Source organism: Formica exsecta, unplaced genomic scaffold (genome assembly GCF_003651465.1).
Source record: "Formica exsecta isolate Colony F162 unplaced genomic scaffold, ASM365146v1 scaffold226, whole genome shotgun sequence".
Lineage (NCBI taxonomy): Eukaryota > Metazoa > Arthropoda > Insecta > Hymenoptera > Formicidae > Formica > Formica exsecta.
The window spans coordinates 118,733-130,021 of NW_021849556.1; the positions used below are offsets into that span (position 1 = coordinate 118,733).

The 11,289-nt window shown below is 35.2% G+C and overlaps 1 protein-coding gene across 5 annotated transcripts in view; it reads right to left on the reverse strand.

The window, feature by feature from the left end:
- LOC115235541 overlaps window positions 1–10,036 on the reverse strand; it is a 38,812-nt gene extending 28,776 nt beyond the window's left edge. For 2 of the 5 annotated variants that reach the window (XM_029807398.1, XM_029807393.1), the window contains exons 1-3: window positions 9,596–10,036; window positions 8,059–8,196; window positions 4,860–5,474 (exon numbers count right to left, since the gene is read on the reverse strand). The gene's annotated coding sequence lies outside the window, so the exon portion shown is untranslated. Of the gene's footprint in view, window positions 1–4,859; window positions 5,475–8,058; window positions 8,197–8,692; window positions 9,087–9,595 lie in introns of those variants that run through there. The other 3 variants (XM_029807394.1, XM_029807395.1, XM_029807396.1) reach the window with 3 other exon arrangements.
- Between the last annotated feature and the right edge of the window lie 1,253 nt (window positions 10,037–11,289).

Genomic DNA, 11,289 nt, shown 5'->3' on the forward strand with positions numbered 1-11,289 from the left:
TATATATTTATAAATATATATCATTATATATAGCGATACGTACACGTGCACTTATTAACAGTTCTCTAATCATTAGTCTGTTAATGAATAACACATTGCTTCTAATTGTTATAACTCAATAAGCTGGTCTAACTAAATTTACAACATTGAACTTAAAAACATACGGTTCGATCGCGTTTTTACAATAGTACCGCGTCTTTTCAGATAGTGTGGGATTAAAAAAACATTATCAACATCTCACTTTATGTGCAAAATTCGAAATATTGCGAAATTCAAGAATGAGGCTAATTAACTTCGAATTGCGCGAGTTTTGAATCATTTTTCAGAATTGCATTTTTTTAAAAGTAAAACGACAATGTAATATGTAAAATGCACATTGCCTTGCTTATGTCTTCTCTCGCTTTAAGCGCGATGCGATCGATTAAATTGTCACGGACTGATTAGGATCAAGTCTGACGCGTTTTCATGCTCGAAAGCCTCTCGCTTATCTCGCGCGCTTTAAAAAAACGCTTTTACGATTCAGGCCACGTGGACTGGACACCCACGCTCTCTCTTCCATAAAGCGCTTAAAACCGCCCGTCCTTCCGGTGTGTTCCCGGTTAAGTCTATCTTAACACGAGCCCGTAGATACATTTTTGCGATTACAGCTGCCTGATTTATGACTTCCCCTCGCGTCGCGACACCGGTACCCGGTACCGGATCGGGAAACTCGTATGAATGATGCAACGAGTAGCGCATCCCATGCGACCGTTCGTTAAGCGATCGGTGATGGATTTCGATATAATCTTTCATTTTTCGTCTCCTGAAAGAGGTATCTTTCATTTGCATCTAAGTACCCAGAAGTCAAAGTGTATACACGCAAAGGGTATACACAAGTGTATACCTCGAATGGATCTTCTTTATTTAATTGTAACGCGATATATCAAACGCTTTCTCTCTCTCTCTCTCTCTGATAATAAGGCATTAACATAAGCGCGCGAGACGAAATAAAGTGTTAATTTACGATGCCACATAATACGCTACACGATGCGTAATCCGACCGCAAACATCGGCCGTTTCCTCGAACATCTTCGCGAGAGGAGTATCGTAAGCTCTTACAATTATCTTTTTTACGGGGTCAATTGAATTTGATCTAACAATAAGACGAAAGAAAGACCCGCCGCTCGGTAATGAATCGCTGGTCGGTGCTTCCTGTCGAATTTGTTCGTCCTTAAGGGGGAAACCAGTCTAACGGCTAAAAAAAAGACTATTTCTAAGGATTTTTTTTCTGGTAAATAATTTTTTTTTTTTCGAATCGGAATTTTTTCAGAATGGAATTTTCGATTGAATAATTTGTTTTTTTGTAATGTTAAAAAACAAAGGTCAATATCTCACCGATTTTGGAACTTTTTTCTTCAAAAGTTCGCCATTTTGTAACAAATTATTTTTTTTTAAATCCATACGTGCAACTGAAGCTATTGTCTTATATTTTAATTATTGTCTTATATTTTAAAAATACTTGTTTTTTTTTGTTTCAAAGTTTTCGTTGCCCCGCTACGCGTGCGCCCGTTTTTTTTAAGGCGACTCACTCTTGGTTATTGTAGCTATAAATATTAATGTTTTTTAACGAAAATTTCACAAAAGGTAGTTCAAATTATGTACTTTGTGATGTTAATAACGCGATTTGAAAAAAAAAAAAACAACAATTTTACCAGAAAAAGAATCCTTAAAAATAGCCTTTTTTTAGCCGTTACACTGGTTTCCCCCCTTAATGAAAATTCTTTGGGAACGCATATTTCTCTTGGCGAATGCTCTTTGCGTTTCAGGAATTGCCTTCGTTCGCGAACCATCGCATTGCAATTTATTCTGTCGTTAAATAGCGCATCTACGATTCAAATTTCGACGTTCATCGAAGCGAGACGCATACTTGCGAGACGACCTTGATAAATAACGAGGGAATAGAGCGCGGCCGCGATTACATTGCGTATGATGATACGAAAAATCTGGAAAAAGATTGTTTTCTTTATTTGTCGTATTTTAATTCGTAATATCGTTGTGATTCGCGATGACCAGTGTAGAGCTCATTTTTCTCTCTCTTTTTCTCACGGTGCGATGTTCGTTTTGTGCAACGCCCCAGTTAATTAAGAGACGTGTCTATTATAAGTCATCTGAAATTTCATGCCACGGCGAAGAATCTCACACTCATGATTACGAAGATATCACTGGTTCGCGACATCTGACCGCGCGCGATTCTCACAATTTCTTTTGCACGTTATAAGAAAATGCTCGCAAGTATTAATATTAATGTGAAATATTAATTAATTGCACTGTATTACATCTCTTCAGGAACGCATACACATTACATATATGTATATCCAAATTATTGTAATAATGTATACTTGCATTTCTTGCATATAAGTACAAATATTTTCGATATTATTAATAATAATATCAGAATTAATTTTCATAATTAATTTTTTTAAATTAAAATTTGTGTTATAAGTATAGAGAATAAAAATGAATTTATCTTTTTACTTATAATTCAATAAATATGACTGAATTATGTATTAAAGAAATTATTGAATAGAATCAACATTTTTTTTTTCATGTAAAAATATTCGTATTTTTAAATATCTCTAGCGAACGGGCATGATAAGCAATTTGACATAAACAGATTTTAAAAATTTGATATTTTTTATCTACTTTCAATTCGCTTAATTTTCTTTTCTAGATCTTTTATATTCATATAAATATAACAGACTTCTTTTTAATAAAAGCATTCCAAAAAGTATATCTTATCGAATCAATGTTACTATGGTGATCTGGTTTACTTAGGCTGCTAGTTCCATTATGTATATTGACACAAATTCGATATGTACATTGTACGCATCGCGTGTAAATCTACGTGTGTTTAATAATTTAGCTTCCATCGTTAGCTCATTAGTGTTTAATCGACCATTTTATAACGAGTTTGCACAATATAATTGTATTAGTATAATAATGTTTATTCTGAATTTATGCAACGATCATAAATTTAGTTTCTATCGTGTGTGTGAAGCAATTTTTTTATTTAATAATAATTTTATTTAATCTATACAGATAAAATATAATCGTCTAAACATCTCGAGATTTGAAGGCCGTTGCGCCGAATTAATTTAGTCTAGGAATTAATCCTCTGGTTAAATATTTTTTTTTTTTTTTCAATTTATATATGTCTAACTATAATCAAAAAAGAAAGAATTTAATCAAATTAGCATTAGAATTTGCATTTGGAATAATGATTGTAAAAAGGTCTCGGAAAATTTAGGAGACATATAATAAGTGAAAATGATTAATGATTAATCAAGATTAGTATTCATTCTTATTGCTTTAGCGATATGATTCTTATCCCATACAGCACACAAAGATTGCATACATATTGTAGCAATCTTTCACCGCAATATTGCAACTTTGCAAATTTACTGCAAAATGTTGCTGCATCATTGCTGTGGAATTGCAGCAATGATAAAATGTCCGCTTTCAGGAATATTGCAACAAAATATTATAGCAACATTGCAATGTAATGAATTTGCAATGATGTATATATATTTATTTTGGGGTATATAAATATGTAATTATTGACGATACATTGTAATTAAATGTCTTTATTTGTACTTATGTTAACGTTATAAATAACATAACATTGCACATAACATATTATTGCACTTAACATGTTCACGAAATAAAAATATATTTTTTTTATATTAGAGAAATATATAAAAATGGTTCAGCTTTACGAGCCGCTTTTATTACCACTAATAATTTATTGAATTTTGTCCATTATTGTTTTCCTTTGTTAAATGTCTGTAAAAATAAAATAGGAGTTAAAATTCATATTTACATAAAAATATACATACTGCAAATATACATAAATATTTTTATCAAATATTTTAAAGTTAATATCTACAGCAAAATAGAAAATTAAAGAAAGCAAAAAATATCCACATAAAAAATATACAAACATATATCATAGATAAATATAATTTTTACTTTTGCGATCTCAATAATTTTAAGGTTATATAGGTTATTAACCTTAGGACATGCTATTCTATTATAATTAATTAATGCATAATATATTAGGTCACTATAATAAAACATAATATTATCAAAAAGCTCTTACCTTTTCTCGTACGCAACAATAAAAAATGTGAATCACGAAATACACGACAATCACAGATATGTGCAGCAAGACCGGCGCCTACTACACACGCACACAATTGCGAACGCGTACATGTGCTGCGCAAAGCATACAGTGCAGCAATATAAGCCAATTTAAGAAAAATGTTTTAATAAAATGAACCATTTAGTATTGTTTATCGTTAACATCTTTCATGTAGAAATATTGCAAAAAATTATTTTATTATAATATTTTATTATTAAAATTATATAAAAATTGAATTTTGCAATATTTCCGAAATATTAATGTCATGTTGCTACAAGTGTGCTGGTACTTTGTGGCTCTATATTTCTGCAATGTCTTTGTAATGTTGCATTGCAATTTGCAACATTGCAATGTTGCTGCAATATAATCGCAATGATCTGTGCTGTATGGGATTGCTTTAGCGATATGATTCTAAATTTTTCGAGATGATCGGAGGCTGCATATAGCCTCAGAGAAAAGGATGCTGATTAGATACATTCAGTCTATCGATGCGACTACGATCCTAGACCGTGATTTTTCATCGAGACCATCTCGGGACGTCATCGTCTCGTCGGGATGAAACGACGAACACTTTGTGGCGAGGGAGGATGGAGGGGAAGAAGGGTATCTCCTATTCTTATTCGGAGCTTTTTAAGCTGTAGCGGGCTTTGCGCTGTGTCGAATGCACGAATCTGCGTACCTTCGTGCGCCCGTGGTCCAGATGAGATCGCGGCTCGTACAAGCCGGATGTGACGTCAGAAGGCCCCTGTCGAGCCGAGCACCGTCCGACGGACGGCGGTTGCGAGTCAATTGTCTTCTTTCACACTGACACACTGGCCAAATCCCCGCATCGACACGGCCGCCCGGTCACATGTATTCGCACGCGCACACACCTCACGCACGCACGCACTCGAGGTCCGCGCCTCCTCCGCCGCCACCTCTTCCTCTTCGCGTCCTCTTCCTCCTCCGGACTCCTGCTACTGCTGCCGCTGCTGTTGCTTGTAGCAGCAAGTAGACACTAATTTATTAATGCCACTCCGACCACTATACTCTCCGTTACTCATCACGGTTTATTGACTTTCATTGCGATCTCGTCTCGCGCGCCACGCTCTAATGTTTCTTCGCTCTTTTCCTCCCCATATGACGGACCTTCTAAGCCGCAACCGTTTGCTTCCTCTTCTTTTTCCGTGCTCGCGAATGCCAGGATCATGCGAATGGTTTTATTTTTTTAAACGTTCCTTGAATTTTTCCCAAAGGGAATGTTTCTAGTATCTCGTTTAAAAAGAACGTGTTTTTTTTTTTTTCAATGATTATCCTGAAACAAATCGATATTACATTAGCGAAATGGGGTAGGAATTATTTTGATTTCTCAGCGGAGACAAAAGATAAACTTTGGGTAGAAGATTTTATAAAAATAACGACGAAATATATTGGAAGTTCTTCAATAATTTATAATAATTGTTATGCAAATATATAATATATGTGTATAATTTGATAAGAGATATACTATATGTATATGTATTATTTTAGCGAATATACAGGGTGTCCCAAAATTAGACCGACAAACATCAGATGGTTATAAAAGACACTAAAATCAAAGACTAACAAGGGAACTTTGCGAACCGAAAATTCTGATTTTGATGAAACTTTACGCACATGTGGGGGGGGGAGGGGGGAAGGGATAAATAAATAAATTCAGAAATTTCCAGTTGCGGCCTAAAAACGATTCTAAGGGATGAAATCACCCCTCATATATAAGGCGACTTTTTGCTTTTCTCGAGATATTTTGAAAATTATTCGAGATATTAAAAAATGTTTTATACAAAAGGTTTTCATGGTAAAAACATCTCTATTTATATTAATAAAATTAAAAAAAAATAATTTTTTTCAAAGATTTTCGCCCTTGTTAGTCTTTTTCTTTCTCTAGTGCCAAAACCGCTTATTTGCGGACACGGATTTATTGACAAAATTGGCTTGTTTTGCTGTCCTTTATAATCACCTGAAGTTTGTCGGTCTAATTTTAGGACACTCTGTATATACATACCGATATCCTGTATTTGAATGCATATAGATTTATGTTATTCTTACGTTAGGGAAATCAGCGGACGTTTTTTCTAGCAGCCGACTTTGAATTATTTATATAACGATACTTGAGCGCGACTAATAGAATGTGACGAAACGTAAGGGGGTGTTCAAAAAATTTTGATTTCTCTGATAACAATAAATAGAAATTCTGTACAGTTTTTACGCGAATCTTTACGCGGTTGTCAGAATGGCGGAAGCTTTCACAGAGTGATATCAATTCTTTTGATACGGGTAAACAGAAGTTTTTTAGTAATAGAGCTCTTACGCGAGCCTCTCTATTCCGGCGATTAATATTCACAGGGTGGTTTCGAGGTAGCGTGTGCTTTTCAATGTGAGAAAGGGGTCGTTGAGTCGAATCGATAGGGTGTGGGTATTGTAGCAAATAATAGAACACGGGTGTGTTCATTTATGAACGATGCGTGACGGAACATATATACGGCAGGCGACGAGTTATTATTAAGAGCGTTTTACTAGTATTGTACTTTGACTCTATTTTTTTTTTTAATATACACGGTTTCAAAAAACCAAGTTCAAAAACTTTTGGGCCAATCCTTTGATTTTGCTCCATTCCGCGAGTATATCTCTCACAAAAACACGTTGAGAGAGCTGGCTTGAACATTGTAGTAGAGGATCCTATTCGCGTCGACGAACTCGCACTTTCGCGACTTCCGATATTCGCGGCGTAGCGTGTTTACCGGAGCCGCTCCTCTCTTTCTTTCTTTCGTCGTCGGAAGATCGATATATCGAGCAAAACCGACGACTGGGTCATCATAAAGTGTCCACGCTTTTCGTTCGGAGTAATGCCACGCGAAAAGCACAAAGACGCTGCTTCGCGAGCGCGCCGGAAATCACATTCGAATTTTCATTTCTTCGCGATAAAAAATTTAATGTAGTTTATATACGAGCGTAGCACATGTTTGTGTTTCGATGCTTTAAAGGGTCTTCCTCGTTTGACACTCTGAAAGTAAGGCGATTTTTGGGAATTTAAAAAAAAAAGTATAAAACATATTAATTCTAAACTTTGCACATTTATTAAATAACATTTCAAGTATATCCTGAATTTTTTTCAAACAAAAATATTTGTTTGTTTCGGAGTTATAGTAGCCCAACCAGGGTGTCTTAAAAAAAAATTGTTGTTCGTGGCGAACATGATTCCAGCCGTTATAGTCATCTGAAATAAAAAACCAAAAAGATTCTTAATTTGTATGAGTATGGCTATCGCGTGAACTAAAATAAAAAAAGAATATTGAAAAATAAAAAAATGGCAGCTCAAAACAAAATTTCATTTTTTACCAGAAAACTGATTAATTTTGTAAGTCGCAAAATTTGAATTTTGCAAATATCGATTTAATTCTAGTTCACATGATAACCACACTCATACAGATTAAGAATCTTTTTGGTTTTTTTATGACTATAATGGCTGGAATCATGTTCGCCATTTTTTTTTGAGACGCTCTGTTTGGACTACTATAACTCCGAAACAAATAAATATTTTTGTTTGAAAAGAATTCAGGATATATTTGAAATATTATTTAATAAACGTAACAAAGTTTAGAATTAATATGTTTTATAGTTTCCTTTTAAAAAATTCCCAAAAATCGCCTTTATTTTCAGAGCGTTAAACTAGGAAGACCCTTTAATGTAACATGAATAAAAAATGGATCGCGGCGACAATCATCTGTTAGATAATACATAGTCGGACGGACAATATAGTTAGTCTGCGAAGATAGACGGCGTTGATCTATAAGTTCTTTCGTTGAAAAGACTATTTCTCGTGTGTTAGTCACGCATGTAGTACAGCAAATGATTCATACCACGTGCCGAGCTCTTGTAGTCCGCGGGCTTTTATACAGTCCGGGAAAGACGTTGTCGTGTCGTGACGCGCGACGTCATTGTTTGGACAAAAGTGGCGATTTGCATGGAGGAAGTCGGTCGTGTAACTACGGAATAGGCTACACGAAAATCGTGAAAGGAATCGATTAATGGATGATGATAAGATTGATGATTCAGGCACGTAATTTATTGCTGAAACATTAACATTCTCTTAAGTTTCTCTTTTTAGAAAATTATCTGATTTGTTCTTTCGACCAATAGCACATTATGGAAATGATTAAGTTGACAGCTATTTGAATAAAGACAGTAATAAAAAAATGTAGAAAATTTATTGATATCGTTAATCTTAAGTTAATTTCATTTTTAATTTTCATAAAGTATTTTACATTTGTCAGTGTGTAATGTTCGTCATGTTTCCATTGGTACGTGTCAAAAGATTAATAAAAAACATTTTATTTTTTGTATTTTCTGCCAAGTAATATTCCGCGAATATTATGTGTGTTTTTGTCAAAAATATTTTTTAGATTATTACTAAAGCTTTCAACATACACACGAAATTTTAAAAATTGTAATAACAATTAAAAATTGAAAATATAATTTATCTAAATTACTTACTAATCACATAACTATATTCTAGACATTTTTTGGAGAGATCTAATTTACAGCTGTTTGACAGCTGCTTTTATAGATGTCATCAGTAAAGCACGCCGTTATCAAGAAAATGTCATCTGCGTTGCGATTGACATGAGCACTTGAAATTTATGCAAAATAAATAAAGGTAGACCGTTCAGTGATAATACGAAGTGTGTAACAATTAGCACTACAAGAAAAAAGCACAAGACCATGTCACGGCACGGCCGTCACGAATATCATAATAGTGTCACATAAAGCAAGCTATTACTTAACGAGTTGCAAAATTCCTATGCATCTACTAGCAAACTCGCATTGTCCGTGCGTTCTAATTTTTCATGCGGAAGCACTGCGTTCCGGCCGGATTGTTAAATTAATTAAATAGTTTTCCATTATTTTTTGATGCCTCAATCAATTTAATGGAGAAAATATATTGTGTTTTTAAGATATTTCTTTTTTTTTAATATTTTATGATAAAAAAAGAGAATTTAATTAAATTATGTATATATTAAATTCTAAGTCGTGGAAGCGTTTTATGAAGTATTATTTGTCACGATTTGATACTTTATCGCAGATTACTAGTAATTAAGGTCATCTTTTATTAAGTCGAAAGATATGAGGTTTAATCTGTATGTGCCATACACACACACACACACACACACACACACACACACACACAGGAAAATATTTCTCCTCTTTACGAAGTCTCGACGTATGATATATGATATGTATACTTCCTCGTTATGTACGGGAAGCACGTGAGAATTCATGCAGTTTCGTAAACGAGGATGAGCTTCCTGCATTTTAAACTTACATGTTAAAGAAACTGGAACAGAATGATACGACCTCGTGCTTAAATCATTAATTAATTACATCGTTCATCCTTACCGACAATTTTGTCTCCTTGAAAATAATCGAGCCGAAAACTATGCACAGATTCGTCCAACGGAGATCCCCAACATTTACAATCAATCTAGATTCGCGAGGTGGTGGATTAAAATCTTTGAGAATTCGCGCACACGCGAAAGACGCGTCTCTCGTTCGACGACAAGGGAAGAGGAAGAAGTTCCGTTTCGATTCTTGTCGTTCTCCTCGGAGGCAGGAAGAGGCAATCGCGCGGGAAAACCGGTCTTCCGGTCGCGTCTCCGACAGCGGACGTGGACGGACTGAACGTTGTGTCCCGACGCGACGATCCCCTCGACAGGAGAGAATCCTCTCTTCTTTTTCGGGGGCTCCCTCTCTTCGCGCTCCTTTTCACCCTCCGTTCCGCCGCTTCTTCGCCGCATGCGGCTCCTCAAGTACGCGGCGCGACGGAATCGCGCTCACGACTGGCACATCAACTTCGCTCTCCCCGTACACCGGTCGTGCTATCATGCTTTTCCTCCACCCACACACCCAGTTGCGTATCAATGGAGGGTGCCGCTCGATAGTAGAAGCTCGTTCGTTAAGATCGAGTACATAATTTTCGAAGGAAAATTTTGTCGAACGAAAAAAGGTAGTTTAAAGAAAATTTTGAGAAAGAAAAAATAATAGAAAAAATAATAGAAAAAATAATAGAAAAAAATGTAATTATAAATGTAATTTAAAGAGAAAAACGATATAAGAGTATATTGATAGTATGTTATAATTAAAACATTTAAAAAACTAAAATATTAATTTATCAACTATTTGAAAATTCTGATATATATGTAGGAAATAATTTTGAATTTAATCCAGAGATTTAGAATACTAACATTATATTGAGAACTATGTCCAAAGGAAAAGGTACATAGAAAATAAGTACAATATTTCAATGTATTAGCTATTTTAGCAGCTTAGAGATAGTGCAATTTAGTTACAAGCTTTTGTTGTGCAAACGAATTGCTACAAGAAAGAGTGCGTCGATCTCCGAGTGTTGGTCACGCAAAGTGCGTGAGTACGTCGACGACTTTAAAGCGAGCACAGTCAAGAGAAATCAGAGTTGATTAACTTGCACCGAGGAATCTCAGCCTGGTGGAAGAGTCGCACGTATACGTACCGCGTCGTGAGAGACGTTAGAAGTGTAATAAATAAAACTGACAACGAGATAATAGACAAATTGACCCTAAACACATCCGACTCGTTAGCGGAGTATCAGAAGGTCGGGTTTCGTCGTCGTGGAGGGAGACCGCACTTTCCACCGTCTCGGTCCAGGAGAAAACAAAGACGTTCAAATCTCTCGTGTAAATGCACGTTCAAAAAAACCGAGTCTGATTATAGAAAACAAACTGAAAAAATTCACGTTTAATTATTGATGGAATTGTCTTATCGTTCAGCATGTCTCCGAATATATTCTGATAACAAAAGTAAATACCGAGGGTTGTCGACCTGACGTATTCGTTGCAGCTCAGCGTTGCGATCATTTCCACAAGCGCAATTCAACAATAGCCTTCCACGCTAGGACGACCGAGAGATTTGAGATATGCAATTACTTCTAAACCGGATAAATGTCTTTTATCCGCGAACCAACGGTCATTCGTCGTCGTATTTTATTTTCCTCATGAAATATTCGCTTTGCGTTCGTTCAAGATAAAATAAAAATTTAAAATTTAAAAATTTAAACA